The sequence below is a fragment of the Lonchura striata genome, chromosome 2 (genome assembly GCF_050655825.1).
Source record: "Lonchura striata isolate lonStrDom1 chromosome 2, ASM5065582v1, whole genome shotgun sequence".
Taxonomy (NCBI): Eukaryota; Metazoa; Chordata; class Aves; order Passeriformes; family Estrildidae; genus Lonchura; species Lonchura striata.
In genome coordinates this window covers 85,534,449-85,542,841 of record NC_140704.1, presented here as the reverse complement: position 1 = coordinate 85,542,841, position 8,393 = coordinate 85,534,449, and positions in this window count along the sequence as shown.

Below are 8,393 nucleotides of genomic sequence, written 5' to 3'. Positions count from 1 at the left end.
TTCAACAAAGTATCCAAGCACATTGTTTTAAGACTAAAGATTAAACAAAAATTTGATTTTGATTCTTTGTAAATTAAATTGATAAGAATTAGGGTAGATGATTTGTTTAGCTAAACAACAGCATTTTGAATGATTCAGAATTATCTTAGGGGTTTCTTTTCCTGTAAAAAACCCTAGTTCCTTTTATCATGGAACAATCATGGCTACAGACTTTCCAGGAGCAAACTGACTAGATGGGAGAATAAGATCACCAGTTTACAAAAGTTCATAGCACCACTTTTCCTTTCAGGCAAAATCACACTTAGGTTGGCTTCCCATCAAGCAAAGAGTGGGATTGTTACAGTCTTTCAGCTAAAACTCCTTCCCAGCTGTTGTCTCCCATCTGTGACACACCCTCTTCTCCTGCACCCAGCACTGTGTTGCTGTTGCCCAACAGCGCCATGTCTTTGTCACCAAACACCATGGTTAATAATGTAAATTTAACACACTCAGTCTCATGGTCCCTTCTGAGAAGGAGAGAGAGAACTCCACAGCTGCATTTTCCCAGGCAGGAATGCAGCCTAGCTGCAGCATCCTGCCACCGGGGTACTTGAATACGATCCGGTGCCTTTGCAGAGCTGCAATTCATGGCAAGGAGTGTGGTGCTTTTGTAGATGCTCTTTCTGGACAACATTGATCTATGGAGAAAGTCTCTGTGGAAATCAGCCCCTAATATCTTCTCAGTGCAGCAGAACAGTCCCAAACTGCTGGACAAGTAGAAGGTACAACAGGGAGTTGGTGTATACATTAAGCCAACATAAAGACCATACAGCACTTCTGGAGAACTCCTTATATGTACCACCTTGTGCCTTCCTTCAGACAGAATTTATATCGTTCAGATACTCCAGCTGTTGGCACATCAGGAACCACCTAGTTTAGGACCACAGCCTGGGGCACAAAGCTTAACCTAGGTTGAATGATCCTCACCCCACAAATTCACTTGGTACTTCCAGGTTGAAACCACACTGAAATCACACTGCTTTATGGGTCCAAACCTTCCTAATGGGTGTGCAGGAGGAGTGGGAGGCTCATCCTGAGCACCAAACCCCTTCCCCACACAGCTGACATAGGGAGGAGCATCTCATCGCTTGTGTAATTCCTTAGATTCAAAGCACTACTTAACAGTTTTATTGTGTTCACTGTTCCCCCTGGAAAGAAGGGGAAAATTGTGAAAGCTCAATTTATTAAATTTTTAAAACATGCTTTGAGAGAAGCAGAGAGATAAAATAAACTTTATAACAGTTTTCTCAATCCTTATCACATTCAGCATGTACATTTCTAGGTGGGAAAATAGCCATGGAGCCAGGCAAAACAAGCTGTAAAATGAATAAAAACCTCTTGGGACTACCCAAAGGCCAAAATAGAGGCAGCCTGGCTTGTGGGCCCAGACAGCCCATGCAGGCCTGGGAGATAGAAAAGACAGCCCTTGACCCCCAACTGTGACAGAGTTTTGCTGGTTCCATCCCAACATGTTTGACAAATTTACAACAAGATTCTCTACATCTTTGTGAAGGACGTGGAGTAAGCAGCCAGCACCTGGCAGACCACAGTTTATCCTGCAGCAGGGAATGACTCTCCCGGGATATATGATATATGCCATGCGTATCCCTAGGGCAGTTTAAACTGCAGCTGCTTCTTCAGCACTCACCCCTAGGACTGCAGGAGCAGGGGATGTTGAACAAGAAGGTGGGGGGGTCTTACCCTGGTGCTAAGATTGACTGTAGTCATCTCAGAGCAGCTCTGGCAGTTGCTATCTCTTCTCCCTTGTCCCTGGGTGTATATCAGCCTCATTTTCTCCAGGGAAGGACTTGTGATAGCCAGGCTCATAGCATCAGTGTTACCCTGCAAAAATGAGAGAGATTTTGGTGAAGATGAAGCACACAGACACTTGAATTTCATTATTTTTTGGTCACTGTTGCTTTTATTCTCTTCTACCTTAGACCTCAGCCAAGATGTACATTCAAAATCTGTAGCCTCAATTCATGCTGAACCAGCTTTTTTATCTATAGGGACATGAGGTGAGCTTCTCTAGCACATAAGAATAAATTTATAGACCTATCCTTTATGTTATAGGCATATTTTCCAAAATTATGTTTACCAGACCACTGCCAAAAGTTTAATTTTTGTCTTTTGCTGTCCAAATTCTAATTTTGTTGCCCTCCAGCTCATCTGGAAGTGCTAGTGTGGAGCAGTACAGGTGCTGATGGCAACCAGAGAACTCACAGAATGCTCAGACCTCACTGCTTTCTCTGCTGGGGGAGTGCAGCTGATTTATTGCTTCAGCTGTGTAGCACTCAGAGCCTGCTGCAACTCCTTAGCTCCTGGATGTTTATTCCTTTGTAACTTAGTCCAGTTCACAATTACAGCCTGTGGTGTATTTTATGAACTGCAGTGCACCGGACAATTCCAAATTGATTTACAGGCAGCAACTCTAACATCTATGAATGCCTTATTGATTCTTCTCTCTATGTATCTTTTGTGATCTCTCATGGATTCATCAGATTTAGATCAGTTTAATCAGGCTGGTATAATTCTCATCTTTAAAGATAAAGCATGGTGTTCTCACTTGATGGAGCTGGGAGTTCACTGTTAAACAACCAGAAGTAAATCCAATGCTTTCTTGCATTGTTTTAACATGTAAGTTTTAACTTCCAGCTGAGTTAAAACTTGAGTTAAAACTCAAGTTTTAACATGTGTGTTTTGAAGTCTTCATGGGTTTTTCTCTTTAAGCCCTTCACAGTTTCTGCACTGCAACCCTTGATTCTTTGCCTGCTCCCTTCTCTGCCCTTCCCTTCCTGTGAGCTTTCCAACAAGCTAGTACCTGCCACCTGCTTGGAGCCAAGGTTTCTCCCTTGTCTTTTCCTTCTTAGTTGTTAATGGTCTGGTGGGCATCATTATTTATTTAATTAATTTTTCATTAACACCTGTTGTGATTAAACATAATCCCTGTGAAGAACGAAAGCCTTTCCCATACCTTTTTCACAAAGACTGCTGAGAAGAAGAATGGCTAAACTAAAATATGGCCAGTTGTTGGAACTCAAAATGTCTCTCAGACATTTTTAGAGGTTCCAGGCCTTGGTCAGAAGCATTTTAGACCCTGGCAGGCAGCTGGAAACAGCTGTGATTTTGAGTTTGAGCCATGGAATGAGTTACCAACTTTGAAGGTGGAACAAGCAGTCACAAAGGCTTAGATAGTATAGTAAAAGTAGTTACAAAACAGAGGGGAATTTTTTTTAGTATTGTACAGGGGGGTTTTAGCACCTGTACAGGGGGGTTTTTACTCTGTACATGGGGGTCAGAAGTTCTAAGATGGAGGAAAGTGGGCTGATCCTGTTCTTCCTCCTTCTTCTTCCTTGCCTCCATGTTCTTGGTAATGTTGGCACTCACAAATTTGTTTAGAGTAGAAAAGAACTTTGTAATATAGGTAGTAGGTATTGGGGAAAAACTATAAACATGTAATAGGTAATATATCATATAAAAGATAGCAGCAGCCCTGGGTGGGGGGAGAGAAGAAGAAGACAGCAGACAGAGAGGATGTCAGGGTGTGTGTGTGTCTCTGCCCAGGCCGCTGACCAAGCAGCCACAGCCCGAGAAGACAATCTTTTAGATAACTAACAATAAACTGCCTTGAGACTGAACAACAAGAGGCTGTGCAGTTTTTCTTTGGAAGCACGGGTTGGAGGAGAGACTTTACCACCACACGAGACCCCAGAGCAAGCCCAGGGTTCTCACAGCCAGTGATTGTGTAAATTGACTGTGGACAGTGGCAATTTTTGGCAGGGGACTTGGCCCCTGCTTGTTCTCAGCTGTGCCAGTGCCCTGCTTGCCACAGATATGGGGACCCTTCCAGCACAGGGCTCCTTGTGTTCTTTGCCGGGAAGCACAGAAGAGCCTGTGGTTTTCTTTCAAAAGCATGTTATTGATTTCTAATTGATGTCTTCTTGAAATGCCACACAAGGGAGCTGAAACAGCACAGACCTTGCCACACTCTCAGCACTTGCACTACTTGGGAAGCTTTAGAGCAACACAGAAGTCCTGTGCCAACTGCATGTTTCAGATTGTATTAAAGTTCCCCTTGCATTTATCATGTGGGCATGTCTTAAATGTACCTCATTTTACACTTGTCCAGGGAACTTAATCTCTTCTGCTGGGGCTCCAGTGTATTCCTTAAGGTGAATCCTTGGCATGAGGCTGATGGTCAGTGTTTGGACACATGGATCAAAACACCTGCTTTTGCTGTAACTGCAGACTTGTGCAGCCTTAGAGGTCACTTAAAAAATGTGGCCTCTCATGTTCAGCACTGTTAGTGCAGTGAATAATGATCGCTGTCCCCGGATATGCCATTTCTTCTCATATGTGAAACAATCAATATTACTTTTACATAAATCAACATTTCAAAGTAAGGAGGAACTTATGCACAACCATTTCCTTGGAAATGAGTCAGCAGATGCAAGGACAGGCCAGGTGTTATAACAAGCTTAATATTCTAGGTGTGGATCTGCAAGTGCTGCCTACAAGCATCCTTCCTCTTCCAGGAGGATTAGTATAGGGGATTATGGAGCATCTTTGAAGAGATTGGCATATGCTCAAATGATCACACACTGCAGCTTCCCAAGCTCCTGGGGGCAGGGAGGAGAAAGAAGTGCAGGGGAGAAACATATCCTGCTCAATAATTGCTGGCAGGGAGAACACACAGTGTCTTCAGCTCTCACAGGGACTCATAATTCAAGATCAACATATTTGCTGAGCTCATCAGTGATAGCATTTCATCAGCACAACTCTGTGTTGCATTTGGAAGCTCAACCTCTCATCTGAGACACAAAGTAGAAGTGCTGCTTGCTTGTGATCAGAAGCAGTCCTTAAGCACTTGTGAATGCCTCAATTACAGTGTCAAATTCTATGCCTTGGCCAGTTTCAATTCTGCAGATACACAAGTCATTACAGTTTTGCAGATAAAGTACTGCACTCACCACAGACACTGTGGTTTCCACATCCTGCTGTTCCCTGGTGCAGACTTCCATCCTGTTATTCTTTCCCCCATTTCCTCTACAGTCAGACCTGTGGTTTTGCAGACATCCCCACCCCACCCATTATTCAGAACCTGCACAATCCCAGGTCTTTCTGGAATACCCAAAACCTTCACTGAAAACTATTTTGCTCACCAGTGTGTCTGCAGATCTGACCCATCCTGCTACCTGTCCCCAGCACATGCTTTGTCTGTCACAAGGCTCAGCCTTGCAAGGCAAAGAGCAGCCTGGCTGCAGTGCAGTGGAAAAGCAACCACCCTCACCCACTTCTGGTGCATCTTCCACCCCAGTGTATACAGCAGCCTGGCCTCCTGTAAGTATGCATGAAGAATTAGGTTATTTTCTTTGAGCATTTCTTTATTCCACTTTCAAGACTTTCAGGCAGAACTTTGCATGTGTTGTTCTCTGTGCCTGTCAAACTACTGACAGGTAGTGAAGTGCCTCAGCTCAGATTTATCTCTTGCCCACCAGAGCAGAAGCAGTATAGAAGCGCTAATAGGCCATATCTTACATAGGAAGCAAGCAGTTCCACTCCCATCAGCAAAAAGCTGTTAGCAAAGCCAAAGCAGGTCAACAATCAATCCAGAGCCCACCTAATACATGCACAGAGTCATAAGCTGTGTAAAAAGAGCTGGTTTAAAACTACATGGTTTAAGCTGCAAACTCCAATGTAGGAAAAGCTCTACCTCTAGCTGAGCCTGCAGGCGGTGCTGATGCCTTTCACACCTCCAGCACGCATTCATGCATTCATTCAGTGGAGAACACTGCCTGGTGGGTGGGCAGCAGATTGTACCTGTACATGTTGCACACAACAATGCCTGGCAGAATGAGCTGAGTGAAGATGACACACACATGGCTGTGAATTACAAAACTCTCTGTAAAGATGCTGGGCACCAGGATTACTGTGGTCTATTCCTGGCTCTGGCTGCAGACTATTCACGGGTACAGCCATGATTAGAAACAGGATAAGCAGGAGCCTACAGCTGAAAGGGCTCCCTCTGAAGATCTTCATGGCTGCCTCTGGGGGGCAACCGTGGGGGATTTGGGACTGTTCTGTAAGCCATACGTCCTACCCTAAACCTATATTGCTAAAGAGAGAGAGGGGAAGGCTATTTACACACCTTGGAGATGCAGCCAGGAAAGTCAGAATACCTCAGCTCAGCTTTGCCTTTCCCTGTCTGTAGGTGGCTGCACTGGGAACCAGATGAGGAGTTGGGTAGAAACACTGATTAACAGGTACTAGTGCAAGGTACAGTAGCGTCATCTCTGCTCTGAAAGTTCCTCACTCAGTATTGGGAAAAAACCCAACAGCTACTGCGTACCAATAAAAAAAGCAACATCCTCCTCCAAACTAGGCTTCATTTTCTGTTTGCAGACATGTACCCCAGAGCTGAAGACGCAGGATCCCATTCCCTGATACCCCCTGGCTCCTCATGGGGTTACTGAGGTGCAATCGCCCAGGTAGGAGATGCAAAGTGGGATTCAGAGAGCTCCCTGACTACCTCCTGTCTCCTCAGCCTGGGATCTGCAGTGGAGCAGGGTAGCAAGTTGTAAACACACGGTTACTAAAAAAAGCCTTTAGCTGTGACTGCTCTTGCCCACAGAAAGCAAGCCTGATTGGCTGCAATGGTACATTTGTTTTACCACATGAGCCAGCGGTGCAGCAGCATGCTCCAGGTGGCACCTGGGGTTTGTCACTGGTCACGCTGATAAATCAGAAGGCCATCAACAGTTTATCCCAGTAAGTGATACTTGGCCTAAAAGAGCCAAATGCCAAGCAATCCTTTCTTAGAAATCTACTCTAGAGCAGGATAGCTGTAAAGCTAAAAGGCATCAGGTACCAACGCCGCTCCTGGCAAGGGGCAGAGGCACCGCAGGCAGGAGGCGGTGGGACTCACCAGGCACGCCGGGAGGCCGTCACGGGGAAGCACACGGGGAGGCAATTTGGTTAAGCACAGAGAGAAGGGCAGTGGCGGGTTTGGGGAGAGAAGCAGCTTTAGAAGCTATTCCCTGCCGCGGCCCGACACCAGGTGGTGCTGTAGAAAGCAGCGAAGTCCCGTACGCCGGGAGCACGGAGAGGCTCCCTGTCCCCAGACAGACACAGCCCGCAGCTTTGCCGGGCGACCCTGGCTCTTCCTTGTCGCATCCACGACCGCTGCAGGCAGCGATTCGGGATCTTCCGCCCCGCTGCCGGGGACGGCAGCACGGACGCAGGGATATTTCAGTAATGCAACGCTGCACGAAGCAAACCTTTCCTTAGCTCCTAGGGCGGGTTGCTGTCTTCACATCACTAGCGGAAGCCCTCACACTCCTCCCGTTATAAACCTGGAGCACATCCTTCACGCTGCCTTTTCGCCGTTTTATTTGGGGGCTTTTCTTTATCTGTAAACCTTCCCTCCCCCAACAGCAGCTCAGTTCTCTCTCATTCTGCACTGTCCCGGCGGCTCCCATCGGCTCCAGGAGCAGGCAAGGACAGCAGAGGCCAGGGTTGCAGGCTGGTACCAGTGATCCGTCTGCCAGAGCGTGGGCAGGGGAGGCAGCAACTCTCCCAAGCCCCTTGCCAACCCGAGCCGTGCAGTGCTCTGCTCCCAGCCAAAGTGGAAGGGCTTTCCGGCAGAATTTTACCTGCATTTTCCCTCCCTGGGGCTACGAAATAAAGATACAAGAAAATTTCAACTGGAGAAATTTGTGACAAGCTCAGAGTGAAGTCACCACAAGACAGGCAGAGCTATTGCTCAGACAAAGCACACAGCAGTAACATGCCATGAGCAGTTCTGCGAAACCCCTGTTTCCTGCAGCCAGCAGGAGGACTTTGTGCTTTGAAAGGTAACATCTCAAATTTAGATTGCTCCTATGCTTCTCAATAGTGTAGCTTATTGCAACTTTGCTGCAAAAACACAGATTATATTACAACTTGTCAGCTATTCCTTGATGTCTGCCCATCCCAATCTGAAATCAGAATTGTTTAAAACCCAGGGGATTCCACAGATTATGAAAAAATGACACAGGAAGCGAGATGGGGTTCCTCCAACCTGACATTGCCCTACTGCTTCTGAACTATTGATTCCAAAATCCTCCCCACAGCAGCAATTCCCCATTCCACCATTCTCTAACTCTTGCTCAGAGTCTGAAATTACATACAAAAAAAAAAAAAATAGCAAACCCACAACACAATTTCCAGAAGCAAAAGAGGCCTTTAGGTTCATCTGTCTTGAGATATATTTCAAGAAGCACCTAGGAATTTTCTAATATCTCTTCATTCCCCTTATACTTCTCCAGCCTCACTCATGACCGGTATGAATTGGAAGCCAGAATTTTTTTAATTAA